This window comes from Protomyctophum parallelum (assembly GCF_964188405.1).
Source record: "Protomyctophum parallelum genome assembly, chromosome: 3".
In the NCBI taxonomy this organism is placed as follows: Eukaryota; Metazoa; Chordata; class Actinopteri; order Myctophiformes; family Myctophidae; genus Protomyctophum; species Protomyctophum parallelum.
Genome location: NC_139698.1, coordinates 8,497,806 through 8,512,463, shown reverse-complemented (window position 1 = coordinate 8,512,463; position 14,658 = coordinate 8,497,806).

Here is a 14,658-nt window from a genome sequence, read left to right as displayed (position 1 = left end):
ATAGTGGATCGGGTGTGGCCATCACCCAATCCACTGCTGGTGTCATAGCCTAAGCAGAGTACAGTACTGTATGCATGCATACCTTACCTACACTGGCAGGTGAAAACAAGCACCCAGATCAATGCCTGTTCTGCATGTGTACAAGGGGATAGGCAACGCAGTCCACCCCCCCGGGCGGGTCTGAGGAGATTCCGTTAAGCATCGTTACAGTCAGTCGCGCGACAGAGACTGCCCCGAGACGATGTCATGTGGTTAAGACTACAGGACAGGTCAGGGGCTACAAATGAAGTTTAGCTTCGGCTGACTCTGGCCCATTTAGACTGATGTAGGGACTGACACGTTGATTAATGAGCTTTGTACCTGTCAGTCAAGTAAAGGGATAGATAAATAAATAAATAAATAATTAAATAAACAAGGACCAGTGCAAGTACATCGCGTGACATCATCGGAGGGGGTTAAACAGGTGGTGAAGGGGCGGCGGAGAGCCGTCGGTTGCAAGAAGACCAGCAACCAAACCAACTCACCTCAGGCAGGCAGCAAGCCGAGCGTCAGACCGTCTGCGACACCGTCGGACCAAGGAGGCACGGCTGTCACGGCGGGACAATGTGGAGACGCTTAACGAGAGGATGCATACATTTAGGTAGGGGTCATATCCAGTATCACAAGTGTGCACAGCGGTGGCCGAACAGGCAGGGGAAACTCAAGGAATTCCTTATTTCACGTCAGAGGGATTATTATTTGAAACATATTTTTTTTTACATAGGTGGTAAACGATGCAACATCACAGGCAGGACAAATCCCCAGGCATTTGGGTAAGGGTCTCGGGTGAATAATAGGAATGAGATAAGGGGGAGGTGCATGCCTCAGAAGTCAACAAGAGGCAATGGTAATAGAGTCAATTTAGGGGGAATTAATTATCCTGTGGCTAAGGACACCTTAAAAAAGGCAGCCAAAAAGTGTTGTAATCATGCAATCCACCCGTGTATAGTTGTCTGGGGAAACTACATGCATGAATGTAAAGTCCTGTGGCAGCATTGTCCATGGGACATGTGCACGGTGCAATCAGAGCTAATCAGTGGTAGAGTGAGACCAGCCTGTTGTCAGTGAGCAATCAGGGTCTTAGCATGCTGCTGGCTAACATTCTGACCCAACAACACTCCAAAAAGTACATTTATATAGTTCACTAACACTGACAGAGTCCCTCCGTGGCCCTTGTTGATATAAATCCGTGCGGAGCAAGACACATGGCTAGCTTTAAGATAAGTAAGGAATACAGTTGGAGGGGCTACAGCCCACGACGTCTTATCAGTCCAGCAAAACAAGTGGGAGTAAAATCAAGCATATAAAACCTGTCCTGTTTACATGCACAGAGTGGGGTAGTAAGTTATTATACCTGTGTCTGTAGAAGTTGTAGGTTTTAAGAGAAGGCAATAGTTTTTTTCAGCGCAGGCAGCTTTTCCCTGCAGAGAGGAGACCCGTTCATGCAGAGCCCCAGGGCAGAATGAGTAAGAGGAGAGGGGAGGGGGAGTGGCTGTCAGCTGGCAAGTGAGCCTATGCCGGCTCAGTTAGAGTACCAGGTGACGACACAGCCAATCAGAGGACAGCTTAGAGCTTGTAGTCCTAGAGGGGTAACCAGGAACACACGTAGTGTGAGGGATGGAGTTTTTATGTCAGACAATGAGACAGGAGAGTCAATTTTAATGCAACACCGTCTTTATATATATAGAGAGAGAAACAAATCAAAACAAATAAAGTAACAGGGCACACACACACGTATGGGAGAGAGGTGCTCTCAGACAACACAGTAGGTCTGGTCAAACCCTGAAGGGGACAATTCCAAGCATCACAGTAAGAGAAACCAATTCACCAGGGCGGCTCCCGGGCCCTTGTCCTCCGTGCGGGAAGGGTTGGAACGAAAACAAGGATAATAAAAAATATATAATAATGATAATGACAATAATGATAATAATAATAAAAATATTAATAATGATAATAATAAAATTAGGAATAAATTGCCGCACACATATATGTCCAAATGTATAAAGTAAAGTAAAACTTCTTTAGTCCTGTGCTCGTTCCTGTTCCTGTCGGCCCGTGGGTGAGTCAAATAGAAAATCAAGGGGACATACCGGGCAAGGCCTCTCATGTCAGACGGCTCGTAACAACGTGCAGGAATAAACACACGCAATAATATTATAATTATTATCGTCATCCACACGGCAGCAAAAATAATTCCAGCCATAATCCAGCGGTCCCATATTTGCGGGCACTCATAGTGAAGTAGAAAAAAAACACACAAGGTCAAACACACTCGAAGGGAGACAGTTGCTGAAAAAGTATGACGGTCCTGGGGAAATCTCGTAACAACGTGCAGGAATAAACACACGCAATAATATTATAATTATTATCGTCATCCACACGGCAGCAAACATAATTCCAGCCATAATCCAGCGGTCCCATATTTGCGGGCACTCATAGTGAAATAGAAAAAAAAACACACAAGGTCAAACACACTCGAAGGGAGACAGTTGCTGAAAATGTATGACGGTCCTGGGGAAATCTGTTCATTTATTTATTTATTTGTTCGGCGACGCCGAGTAGATGGTGTGTGTGAGAGAGGGGAGTCAGCGTGCAGCTCGGGTGTGGCGTGCGCCGCGTGAAGTTGTGTCGTGATGGCGTCCGTGGTGCGGGGGTTCAGTGTCTCCAGTGTTTCCAATGGTCACATGGTTTGACACAACATTTGTTTGATGCTGTTGTACGGCTTTCGGCTATGTTTCGACTGCCCCCCCCCCCCCTCATACAACACGTTTGTCTCTTCAAACCACGTGACTCCCATTGGAAATGAATTGCGAGCTTGCAACGGTCAAGAAGTCTCATGCATCAGCTATACAACATTATGTTGTGACATTGTGAGTGAAGCCTTAAGGCTCATACATAGTCTGGATTTTCGGTGGTGGGGTGACCACCGAACTACAACATGACGTCACGAGCCGCGGTGAAGAGCAAACCACCGCCACCGCTCCAGCCCTTCTCTCTGTTTTTACTCACCACCGCTCAACGTTATTTCAGCTCCGGTGGTCAGCTCACCACCGGAGCGGTGGTCACCTCACCACCGAAAATCCAGACTATGAATAGGCCTTGAGTCATTCAAATTCCCTGAAGACACACAAGCTTGTCCACAATGGAGGAAAACCTTTCCAATGTAAACATTGTGACAAGAGTTTCAATGATTCAAGTAATCTGAAGAGACACCTTTGTGTCCACAGTTCTCACAGGACAAATAAAAATATGTAAACGGTCTCATAGATATATGTGCTTCTACAGCACGGCCACCCAGGCGTGGAGTGCCCCGACCCCTTCCCTTAAAAAATGCTATCACGTACATCTTTAAAGTCCACCTTTCAGCAGGCCCAATTGAGAGGATATTATCACTTCTCCTTTTAACAGGTGCTCACCCCCCCCCTCCTAACTTTCTCCCACTCTGTATATATAGATATATATTTTGTTGTTGATATTGATTTTTGTTGAGTGGCGCTAGCCCCTCCTATGGGGCTTTGTCTTTGTGTGAACACAAACACGATGATTTGATTGGCTGATTATCATCCCATAGCGATGACTTGATTGGCTGATGTATATATTGAGGATAAAAAGTGAGGTGCAGAAAAAGTGAAGAAGCAAAAAGTGATTGGCCGGAATGACATTTGTGATGATTTGATTGGCTGAGCATGGAATGTGATGTATGATGATAAGAGCGCCCCTCACTTCACACAAGTGTGATTTTCGTTATTCTTCATGTCATGTCTATGGGCCGATACATACTCCTATTTTACCGCTGTTTTAGCGCTGTAGTGCCGAAATGATTTCGGCTCGTCAGACACCGAAGAGCAGACTTTAGGACGGTGCCCGCCCCCCCGAACCTCAAATTACGTCACGTTGTAGGCTCTACAGAGCCGAACCGACTTTTATTCGGCTCTAAAATTGGAGTATGAATCGGCCCTATGAATTGATTGCATTGAGCCTGAATGGAAACAAGACTGCAAGGAATCAGTGTTTGACTGAACTCTGTTGCTGTTATGTCCAATCAATATAAGAGAAATAAAAAAACTAATACAATTGTTACTAATTTGTTTAAAATGATGTTTTTTTCCTTCAATGCATTGTTTTCATTAATACATTTGTATGTGTATATCATTAAGATTAATACTTATCTGATTGGTTTGACCTGTTACATAAATTACACCATACTTTACCTTACCTGTGGAAATGAAATGCACAGCTTTTTTTAAATTAAACATTTGAATTGTACCGATGCAACTATATCTGAAAATAATATTTAGTCTGCATGCCAATGAAGTCCTCCCCACACACATCTATGTGTAGTCACTACTGTTGTACACAACGCAGGTCACCTTATTATTTGATTGAACACGTCACGTACGCCATAATAGTCCAGGCAAAGTAGCATTTCCAGACAGACTAATTAAAATAGAATTTTTTTCACCATAGATCATCTCTATGAGGTGTCTAGAACAACATACTAAAAGTCCTAAGAAATCCTAGATGCGGAAATATGTTTAATTCTCATCAATTCAAGATGTGTGCTAATACCTCGAGAAAACTAAACACCCTAATGGGCATTATTTTTTCTTTTGTCCTATCACAATGAAACTTTCCACAATGAATCTTAACATGAAAACTAAACTTTTTTGTATTACAAGTTTCTCTGAAACTTAATTTGAATATGCAAATTAGCTTAATATATATTGAATATGCCCACATTTGCATATCACGAAAATTACTTTTCCCCAAAATGTATAATATTTACATTGTTGTTTGTTAATGATCAGACTTTCATGAACCATTTCATCGAAATATTGTGACTTCATAGAATAACATCAAAAACACCATTCATATGTATGACAAATTTATGTATGACAAATGCATAAATCCGTCAAATCTTCCTCCAACCATCCTACTGCTAATGGTTGATGGCAATGCTGCTTTTGGACTGGCCTCTAACCTGAAACCTGCCGGGCTTGGTTGTACCTACCGGGGGCATAACCCCCACCGGTATAGTCCTCAGGGTCACAGAGGCCAGGTGACCTACCTCTGGGAGGACATCCCCTGGCTGCAGCAGTGTCTCAGTCCATCCCAGTCTTCTTGTTCCTGTACTCTGCAGACGCACCTGAAGCTGTTGCAGGCCATCTCCCACCTCCAGGTAGACTCCATCACACATCTCCCACCTCCAGGTAGACTCCATCACACAGCTCTCCCACCTCCAGGTAGACTCCATCACACAGCTCTGTCACCTCCAGGTAGACTCCATCACACAGCTCTGTCACCTCCAGGTAGACTCCATCACACAGCTCTGTCACCTCCAGGTAGACTCCATCACACAGCTCTGTCACCTCCAGGTAGACTCCATCACACAGCTCTGTCACCTCCAGGTAGACTCCATCACACAGCTCTGTCACCTCCAGGTAGACTCCATCACACAGCTCTGTCACCTCCAGGTAGACTCCATCACACAGCTCTGTCACCTCCAGGTAGACTCCATCACACAGCTCTCCCACCTCCAGGTAGACTCCATCACACAGGTCTGTCACCTCCAGGTAGACTCCATCACACAGCTCTGTCACCTCCAGGTAGACTACATCACACAGCTCTCCCACCTCCAGGTAGACTTCATCACACAGCTATGTCACCTCCAGGTCCAGGTAGACTCGATCACACAGCTCTGTCACCTCCAGGTAGACTCCATCACACAGCTCTCCCACCTCCAGGTAGACTCCATCACACAGCTCTGTCACCTCCAGGTAGACTCCATCACACAGCTCTGTCTCCTCCAGGTAGACTCCATCACACAGCTCTCCCACCTCCAGGTAGACTCCATCACACAGCTCTGTCACCTCCATGTAGACTCCATCACACAGCTCTGTCTCCTCCAGGTAGACTCCATCACACAGCTCTCCCACCTCCAGGTAGACTCCATCACACAGCTCTGTCACCTCCAGGTAGACTCCATCACACAGCTCTCCCACCTCCAGGTAGACTTCATCACACAGCTCTGTCACCTCCAGGTCCAGGTAGACTCCATCACACAGCTCTGTCACCTCCAGGTAGACTCCATCACACAGCTATCCCACCTCCAGGTAGACTCCATCACACAGCTCTGTCACCTCCAGGTAGACTCCATCACACAGCTCTGTCTCCTCCAGGTAGACTCCATCACACAGCTCTCCCACCTCCAGGTAGACTCAATCACACAGCTCTGTCTCCTCCAGGTAGACTCCATCACACAGCTCTGTCACCTCCATGTAGACTCCATCACACAGCTCTCCCACCTCCAGGTAGACTCCATCACACAGCTCTGTCTCCTCCAGGTAGACTCCATCACACAGCTCTCCCACCTCCAGGTAGACTCCATCACACCTCTCCCACCTCCAGGTAGACTCCATCACACAGCTCTGTCACCTCCAGGTAGACTCCATCACACAGCTCTGTCACCTCCAGGTAGACTCCATCACACAGCTCTGTCTCCTCCAGGTAGACTCCATCACACAGCTCTCCCACCTCCAGGTAGACTCCATCACACAGCTCTGTCACCTCCAGGTAGACTCCATCACACAGCTCTCCCACCTCCAGGTAGACTTCATCACACAGCTCTGTCACCTCCAGGTCCAGGTAGACTCCATCACACAGCTCTGTCACCTCCAGGTAGACTCCATCACACAGCTATCCCACCTCCAGGTAGACTCCATCACACAGCTCTGTCACCTCCAGGTAGACTCCATCACACAGCTCTGTCACCTCCAGGTAGACTCCATCACACAGCTCTGTCTCCTCCAGGTAGACTCCATCACACAGCTCTCCCACCTCCAGGTAGACTCCATCACACAGCTCTGTCTCCTCCAGGTAGACTCCATCACACATCTCTGTCACCTCCAGGTAGACTCCATCACACAGCTCTCCCACCTCCAGGTAGACTCCATCACACAGCTCTCCCACCTCCAGGTAGACTCCATCACACAGCTCTGTCTCCTCCAGGTAGACTCCATCACACAGCTCTCCCACCTCCAGGTAGACTCCATCACACAGCTCTGTCACCTCCAGGTAGACTCCATCACACAGCTCTGTCTCCTCCAGGTAGACTCCATCACACAGCTCTCCCACCTCCAGGTAGACTCCATCACACAGCTCTGTCTCCTCCAGGTAGACTCCATCACACAGCTCTGTCACCTCCATGTAGACTCCATCACACAGCTCTCCCACCTCCAGGTAGACTCCATCACACAGCTCTGTCTCCTCCAGGTAGACTCCATCACACAGCTCTCCCACCTCCAGGTAGACTCCATCACACCTCTCCCACCTCCAGGTAGACTCCATCACACAGCTCTGTCACCTCCAGGTAGACTCCATCACACAGCTCTGTCACCTCCAGGTAGACTCCATCACACAGCTCTGTCTCCTCCAGGTAGACTCCATCACACAGCTCTCCCACCTCCAGGTAGACTCCATCACACAGCTCTGTCACCTCCAGGTAGACTCCATCACACAGCTCTCCCACCTCCAGGTAGACTTCATCACACAGCTCTGTCACCTCCAGGTCCAGGTAGACTCCATCACACAGCTCTGTCACCTCCAGGTAGACTCCATCACACAGCTATCCCACCTCCAGGTAGACTCCATCACACAGCTCTGTCACCTCCAGGTAGACTCCATCACACAGCTCTGTCACCTCCAGGTAGACTCCATCACACAGCTCTGTCTCCTCCAGGTAGACTCCATCACACAGCTCTCCCACCTCCAGGTAGACTCCATCACACAGCTCTGTCTCCTCCAGGTAGACTCCATCACACATCTCTGTCACCTCCAGGTAGACTCCATCACACAGCTCTCCCACCTCCAGGTAGACTCCATCACACAGCTCTCCCACCTCCAGGTAGACTCCATCACACAGCTCTGTCTCCTCCAGGTAGACTCCATCACACAGCTCTCCCACCTCCAGGTAGACTCCATCACACAGCTCTGTCACCTCCAGGTAGACTCCATCACACAGCTCTGTCTCCTCCAGGTAGACTCCATCACACAGCTCTGACACCTCAAGGTAGACTCCATCACACAGCTCTGTCACCTCCAGGTAGACTCCATCACACAGCTCTGTCACCTCCATGTAGACTCCATCACACAGCTCTGTCTCCTCCAGGTAGACTCCATCACACAGCTCTCCCACCTCCAGGTAGACTCCATCACACAGCTCTGTCTCCTCCAGGTAGACTCCATCACACAGCTCTCCCACCTCCAGGTAGACTCCATCACACCTCTCCCACCTCCAGGTAGACTCCATCACACAGCTCTGTCTCCTCCAGGTAGACTCCATCACACAGCTCTCCCACCTCCAGGTAGACTCCATCACACCTCTCCCACCTCCAGGTAGACTCCATCACACAGCTCTGTCACCTCCAGGTAGACTCCATCACACAGCTCTGTCACCTCCAGGTAGACTCCATCACACAGCTCTGTCTCCTCCAGGTAGACTCCATCACACAGCTCTGTCGCTACAATTATGTTGTGTGTTTCCTACTCCTTAAAGGTTTCACATGTGACATTAATTCATTTATTTTTAATGTCACAATCCCTTTAATGTGTTGCAAATTCATCCATCCATTCATCTTCATCCGCTCATCCGAAGTCGGGTTGCAGAGAGTTCCAGACTTCTCTTTCCTGGGCCACGTTAGCAGGGGAACCTCCCCTGTTGTTGCTACCTTGTCGTGGTGGGGAGGCTTCTGTGCCTCTGTGACCCTGAGGACTATACCGGTGGGGGTTATGCCCCCGGTAGGTACAACCAAGCCCGGCAGGTTTCAGGTTAGAGGCCAGTCCAAAAGCAGCATTGCCATCAACCATTAGCAGTAGGATGGTTGGAGGAAGATTTGACGGATTTATGCATTTGTCATACATACAGAATGGTGTTATTCTATGAAGTCACAATATTTCGATGAAATGGTTCATGAAAGTCTGATCAGTGTGTTTGATATCATTAACAAACAACAATGTAAATATTATACATTTTGGGGGAAAGTAATTTTCGTGATATGCATATGTGGGCATATTCAATATATATTAAGCTAATTTGCATATTCAAATTAATTTTCAGAGAAACTTGTAATACAAAAAAGTTTAGTTTTCATGTTAAGATTCATTGTGGAAAGTTTCATTGTGATAGGACAAAAGAAAAAAAAAGCCCATTAGGGTGTTTAGTTTTCTCAAGGTATTAGCACACATCTTGAATTGATGAGAATTAAACAAATTTCCGCATCTAGGATTTCTTAGGACTTTTAGTATGTTATTCTAGACACCTCATAGAAATGATATCTGTTGAAAAAAAAACTATTTTAATTAGTCTGATTTTTGGGTCTAAAATGGGCTAGATTGCCTGGACTATAATATGATTTGATTTGGGTGTGTTCTAAATGAAGCGTTTGTGTTCATTACCGTGTATCTAATTACAGTAAACAAATACTACTTTACTAAAAATGATACAGGTGAAGGAAAAGAGACCTTTTTTCCAGTACAAATAAATATCATTAATCAGTGCTGCAGTTCAAACAGCAGTGACGAATTAAGAACTTTGTGCAAAATGTATCGGGTCTCTGAGACCCGATGAAGACCAGAGGCAGGCGGGGTCTTTGTCTTTGTTTAAAGACCTCCAGAGCTGTACTATGTGCTTGGAACTTTGGAATATACACATTTGAATTTCCTACAAACTCAATCTCCAGACTATTACAGGGTCCAGTTTTAAATGCTGATGTATCTTTGAAAATGCCATACCAGCCTTCAGCTTTGTGCCATGCTGCTCTGTAAGGGGGTAGAGTAGATGGTCCTCCTTCTCATTTTCTCAATGAATGAGTCATTAATTCTGCAATTGTGCATTTCCATCATAATTCTGAGAATGTGTATCCTTCATTTCAGAAAGAGTATACCTTGAACAAAATGCAACTTGCTGATTTAATTGTTCTGCTACTGAAGAGTTAAATTTCAAGAACAGATTATGTGCTGCGCTACTGAATCTGTCAGCAAGGCCATTCAGAATGTGTATACACCGTTGATAGTGGGAATGAAAACACAGGCACACTACAGGGAGTGAAGGGCTGAAGCCGGGCCTAACGGGCCAACATCCTGTTATACACATTCTATTGAGCAAGGACTATTAAAAAGAGGACAGGAAGCGAAGACCATACGGTGGACTCCATGATGCTCCCTGGAAGGAAAGAAACATGTGCAATTGAGACCAAGGAAGCTGAACGCGGAAGTGTTGGCTGCATATATAGCCCATTGACGCACACATTGAGCATGTTTCTTTCCTTCCAGGGAGCAACATGGAGTCCACCGTACGGTGTTCGCTTCCTAACCTTATTTAATTACCGTAATTTCCGGACTATAAGCCGCACCTGAATATAAGCCGTACCAGCCAAATTTAGGGAAAATCCCATATACAAGCCGCACCGGACTATAAGCCGCAGCTACGTTAGCTCAGAACCTGAGATGGCTCTGCATTAGCTGTAAAAATCCATAGATTAGCCGCACCGTTGTATAAGCCGCAGGGTTCAAATCATGGGTAAAAAGCCGCGGCTTATAGTCTGGAAATGACGGTAACCTTGCTATTGAGGAGGCAAATTCTAAGTAAACAAACAGCAGAGGGTGCTGTTCTTTCTTTTTTTGCTGATGGGTTCCCAGATAGCTGAAGAGTTAACTTTGGACCTTAGCTCAGGGCACAAGTTCAAGCTCCTCAGTTTCTCTACTGGTCTCTTCTGGTTGCTCTGGTGGAACCAGTCATACAATTAAGGCATATCTGTGACTTGTTTGGGTAATGGGGTGGACTGTGATCGGTGTCCTTTGTTCCTGGTCCTATCTCTGATTATGTATGTTGTTGGAGTGGGAGTGAAGGGGGAAGTGGCTCGGTATCCACCTGGAAAAAGATGACATAATCCTTAAGGAGATCCCATGTAAAGGCTCAGCTGAAGCACTGTTGTGGTCTCCTCATGCCACGTCTTTAAGTTTTGACATACGCTTTTCTTCCGTGCTCTGCCTTGCTGTGTTTCATGAGATCGAGCTTTCGAATTTGTTGCACCTACGCTGCGGAATGATTTACCACTCTGTATCTGTTGAGATCTTTAAGAAGCTACTGAAAACGCATTTGTACCGCAAACATTTTGGCTTGCTCCAGTGATTTCTATGTATTGTTTTATCTTATCTATTTCTAGGTACTGTACTGTCTTTGCTACTCTGTTTCTTATTTCATTGTTGGTTTATTTTTTGATTGAGATGTTCTTGTTTTATTCCTTTAATTTTATTGTAGCCTACAGCAACAACTGTTTTGAAAGGCGCTCTATAAATAAAATTACCTTACCTTACCTTACCTTTCATGCCTGCATGAAAAGACAATCAGTAAGTGGCCGAATGCAAGTGTACCCACGATAACAAACACAAGATAACACAAGAACAAAACTTAACTATAATACAGTCAGGCAGCTCTGCAGATAATATATATATATATATATATATATATATATATATATATATATATATTAGGCTACTTCTTCATAGTGCTTCTCCAATGGAGCCCCACAACCAAGCTACCCATCTGTCATTTTACATTGTATACCCATAGGCTATATGGAGATCTCTGTAGGCCTGTGTAACTTTTATGCCCATAAGCTTGACATGCCGACGTGCCCATATATGGAGAATCCCCATAAATTCGATGTAAACAACAGTAGCCCAACCATTAAGTTCCAGCTCGAAGAAGTTTCTCCTTGTTTTGTAGTTTTATGGCGTTTTGGCAGCCATCATTAAGCGTTCCATTGGCGCCATCTGCTGGAGTGATATCTTCACTGTACAAACTATTTCAGTACAGTGCCCACTAGACTACTAGCCTGGCTAATAAGCCAGACCGAATCAGCCGTTGGCAAAACAAAAATTGCCTGCCGACAGTGTGATTTGAGTCTGGCTTATTAGCCAGGCTACTAGACTGTCCACCAAAGTCTATTCTAAATTAAAACCTAGACCAGTACTTCTCAAAGTGGGGCCCAGGGACCTTATCTCATTACCAGATCTATTCAGGTAATGATATGAACACTCACAGTAGCCACTGGATGAAATTGCATTGTATGTTTTATGTACGTGTCAGTAGGCCTATATTAAATTAACTAATATTAGTACTACTAACTGCATTTCAAGTAAAAAAACATATACTGATTACTGAGTAATTGTTAATATATCTCTTACATTTGTGACCATTGAATAATGGGGGTTATAGGCCTATAATCTATATTTAAAATCAATAGTATAGTGAAAACAGCATACAAAAAAACGGGTCCGTGTTGTGAGCTTGTTGACAGCTGGATATTTTTAAATAAATATAGGCCCATTGGTGTTGTACTGTGTCCATTAGATAAATTGTGTTACAACACAAATACATTTATTTAAAAATATCCAGTGTACAATCTCACAACACGGACAGATTGTTTTGTATGCCGTTTTCACTATATTGATTTTAAATACAGATGAATTGGTTAATGCATATTGTACTCTTTCCCTTCCTAGAAATGTAATGCAAGTACAATATTTGTCTTTGAAATGTAGTGGAGATTCCAAAAATGCTATTACCCAAAGCATACATGTAAATACAGTAAGTAAGTAAATGGTGCATTTATATAGCGCCTTTATCCAAGGCGCTTTACAGAGATTGTGCATTACATTCACCCATTCATACACCGATGGCAGCGGAAACCATGCAAGGCACCAACTAGCACATCGGGAGCAATTAGGGGTTCAGTGTCTTGCTCAAGGACACTTCGACAGTAACTCTGGGGGAGCCCGGGTTCGAACTGGCAACCTTACGGTTACCATCCAGGCACTCTACCCCTGAGCCACCGCCGCCCCCGGTAAGTAAATGTACTTTGCTACTGTACACCCATTGCACATAGTATGGTAGATATTACACAACAGATTGAGCAAGATGATCTCATGAGAAAATAAAATACAAGTTTTATTTTATTACTGTCAATGTAACCACTGAAAAGACAAACATACAGTAAATGTCCCCTCATAACCAGTGTTTCCCAAACTATGGGCAGTGACGTAAATAGGTTTTCAATGTAATGAGTCCCAGGATGCAGGGATGGTCTTTTAGATGAGTCCCACTTCAACGACATTAGGAGTCATTGCCATTTTTACAAATTGCAGCATCTAACTCCCATTTCATTGTATATGGTTATACATGTGGTTATATTCATGTAGAAAACAGAAGAAATTATAACTAAAGCTAGCAAAATAAACTAGAATACAAATTTTACGGTAGAGCATCCCGTGGATGCAGAGGTCGTTTTATTGCGTCCCTTAACTATAAACTGCGTTTTGCGATGCAAAATGCACCCTATTTTAACCTCTGTATGGGTCTGGACTCTGAACAGTTTATGTACATCTAGTCAACAGCAGGTACAGCTCATAGACAGGGTTCCCACACAGTTTTAACAAATTAATTTCCAAAACTTTTCCAGAATATATAACCCAATTGCCAGGCCTATATAACAATCATTCAGCACAATAATGTCTCTTACTCCTATGTGCAATGCCCAAAGACAGGCAGGCATTACTAGTGTAGCAACAATAAAGCATAGACTATAGAATGGTAGATTTCCATTCCAAATGTCATACATTTTCTTTTTGCTAACACCACCTATCTTAGGGCAGGGCATACGATCACACACTGCAGCACGTTGCAAGCTTGTAGATCTGTTATTTGTGTCACGTACGGTACACATTAGGCTGCAATCATGCAGCCCGTTCTAGGAAACGCGACTTATGTTACATATTTCGTGTAATGTAATACATGTTTTGGAAATTGTGTTTATTAACTAAATCAATAGTCAAAAACAATGCATAAATTGCATATCCATTTTTTTTTTCAAGGAGCCAGGACTTTGATACATTCCCAATCTTTTCCACGAGTGGAATTTATTTTTTCCTAATTTCAAAATATTTCCAGGAATGTCATGACCGTGGAAACCCTGTATAGAAGTCCACCTTCGTCCATAACTGTTGAAACAAGTGTTACAGTCGTGGTGTTGCTTTGGTCCATCCATCTGTGAAATGTCTCCACCACCATGGAGTTGTTGAAACAACAGACGGTCTATGTTCAGTCATCACAGTAATGTTGAGTTTGAGGCGCTAGGGGACAGACTGGCACTTTATTTACCACAATGAAATGGCTCCTGACCACATCCTTGTCCCCCAGCAGCATCACTGTTGGGGGATGACATGGTTCACCTTTTAGGATGCAACTGTTAATCAACTAATTGATTAAAAAAAAAGTAGGGTGAGTGATATTTTCTGGTTGAAATAAAGGTGATCCTTGCGTGTGTTTGTTCACAGACGCTCTGCAGCTCCGGTCCTCCCTATATCTTATTAATAATTTAGCAGACTGTCTGTCAGTCAGTCAGAGTACTTCCTTAGCATAGAGTAAGACAGCTGCTCGCTTTCTCCGCCATCTCAAGACGCACGGACCGCCTCACGAAACCTAGCGCCGCACAGCCCTGTCCTCCAACCTCAATCTGCCCTGCATTCAATCATCTTAATTACACCGAGTGGCGCGCTATG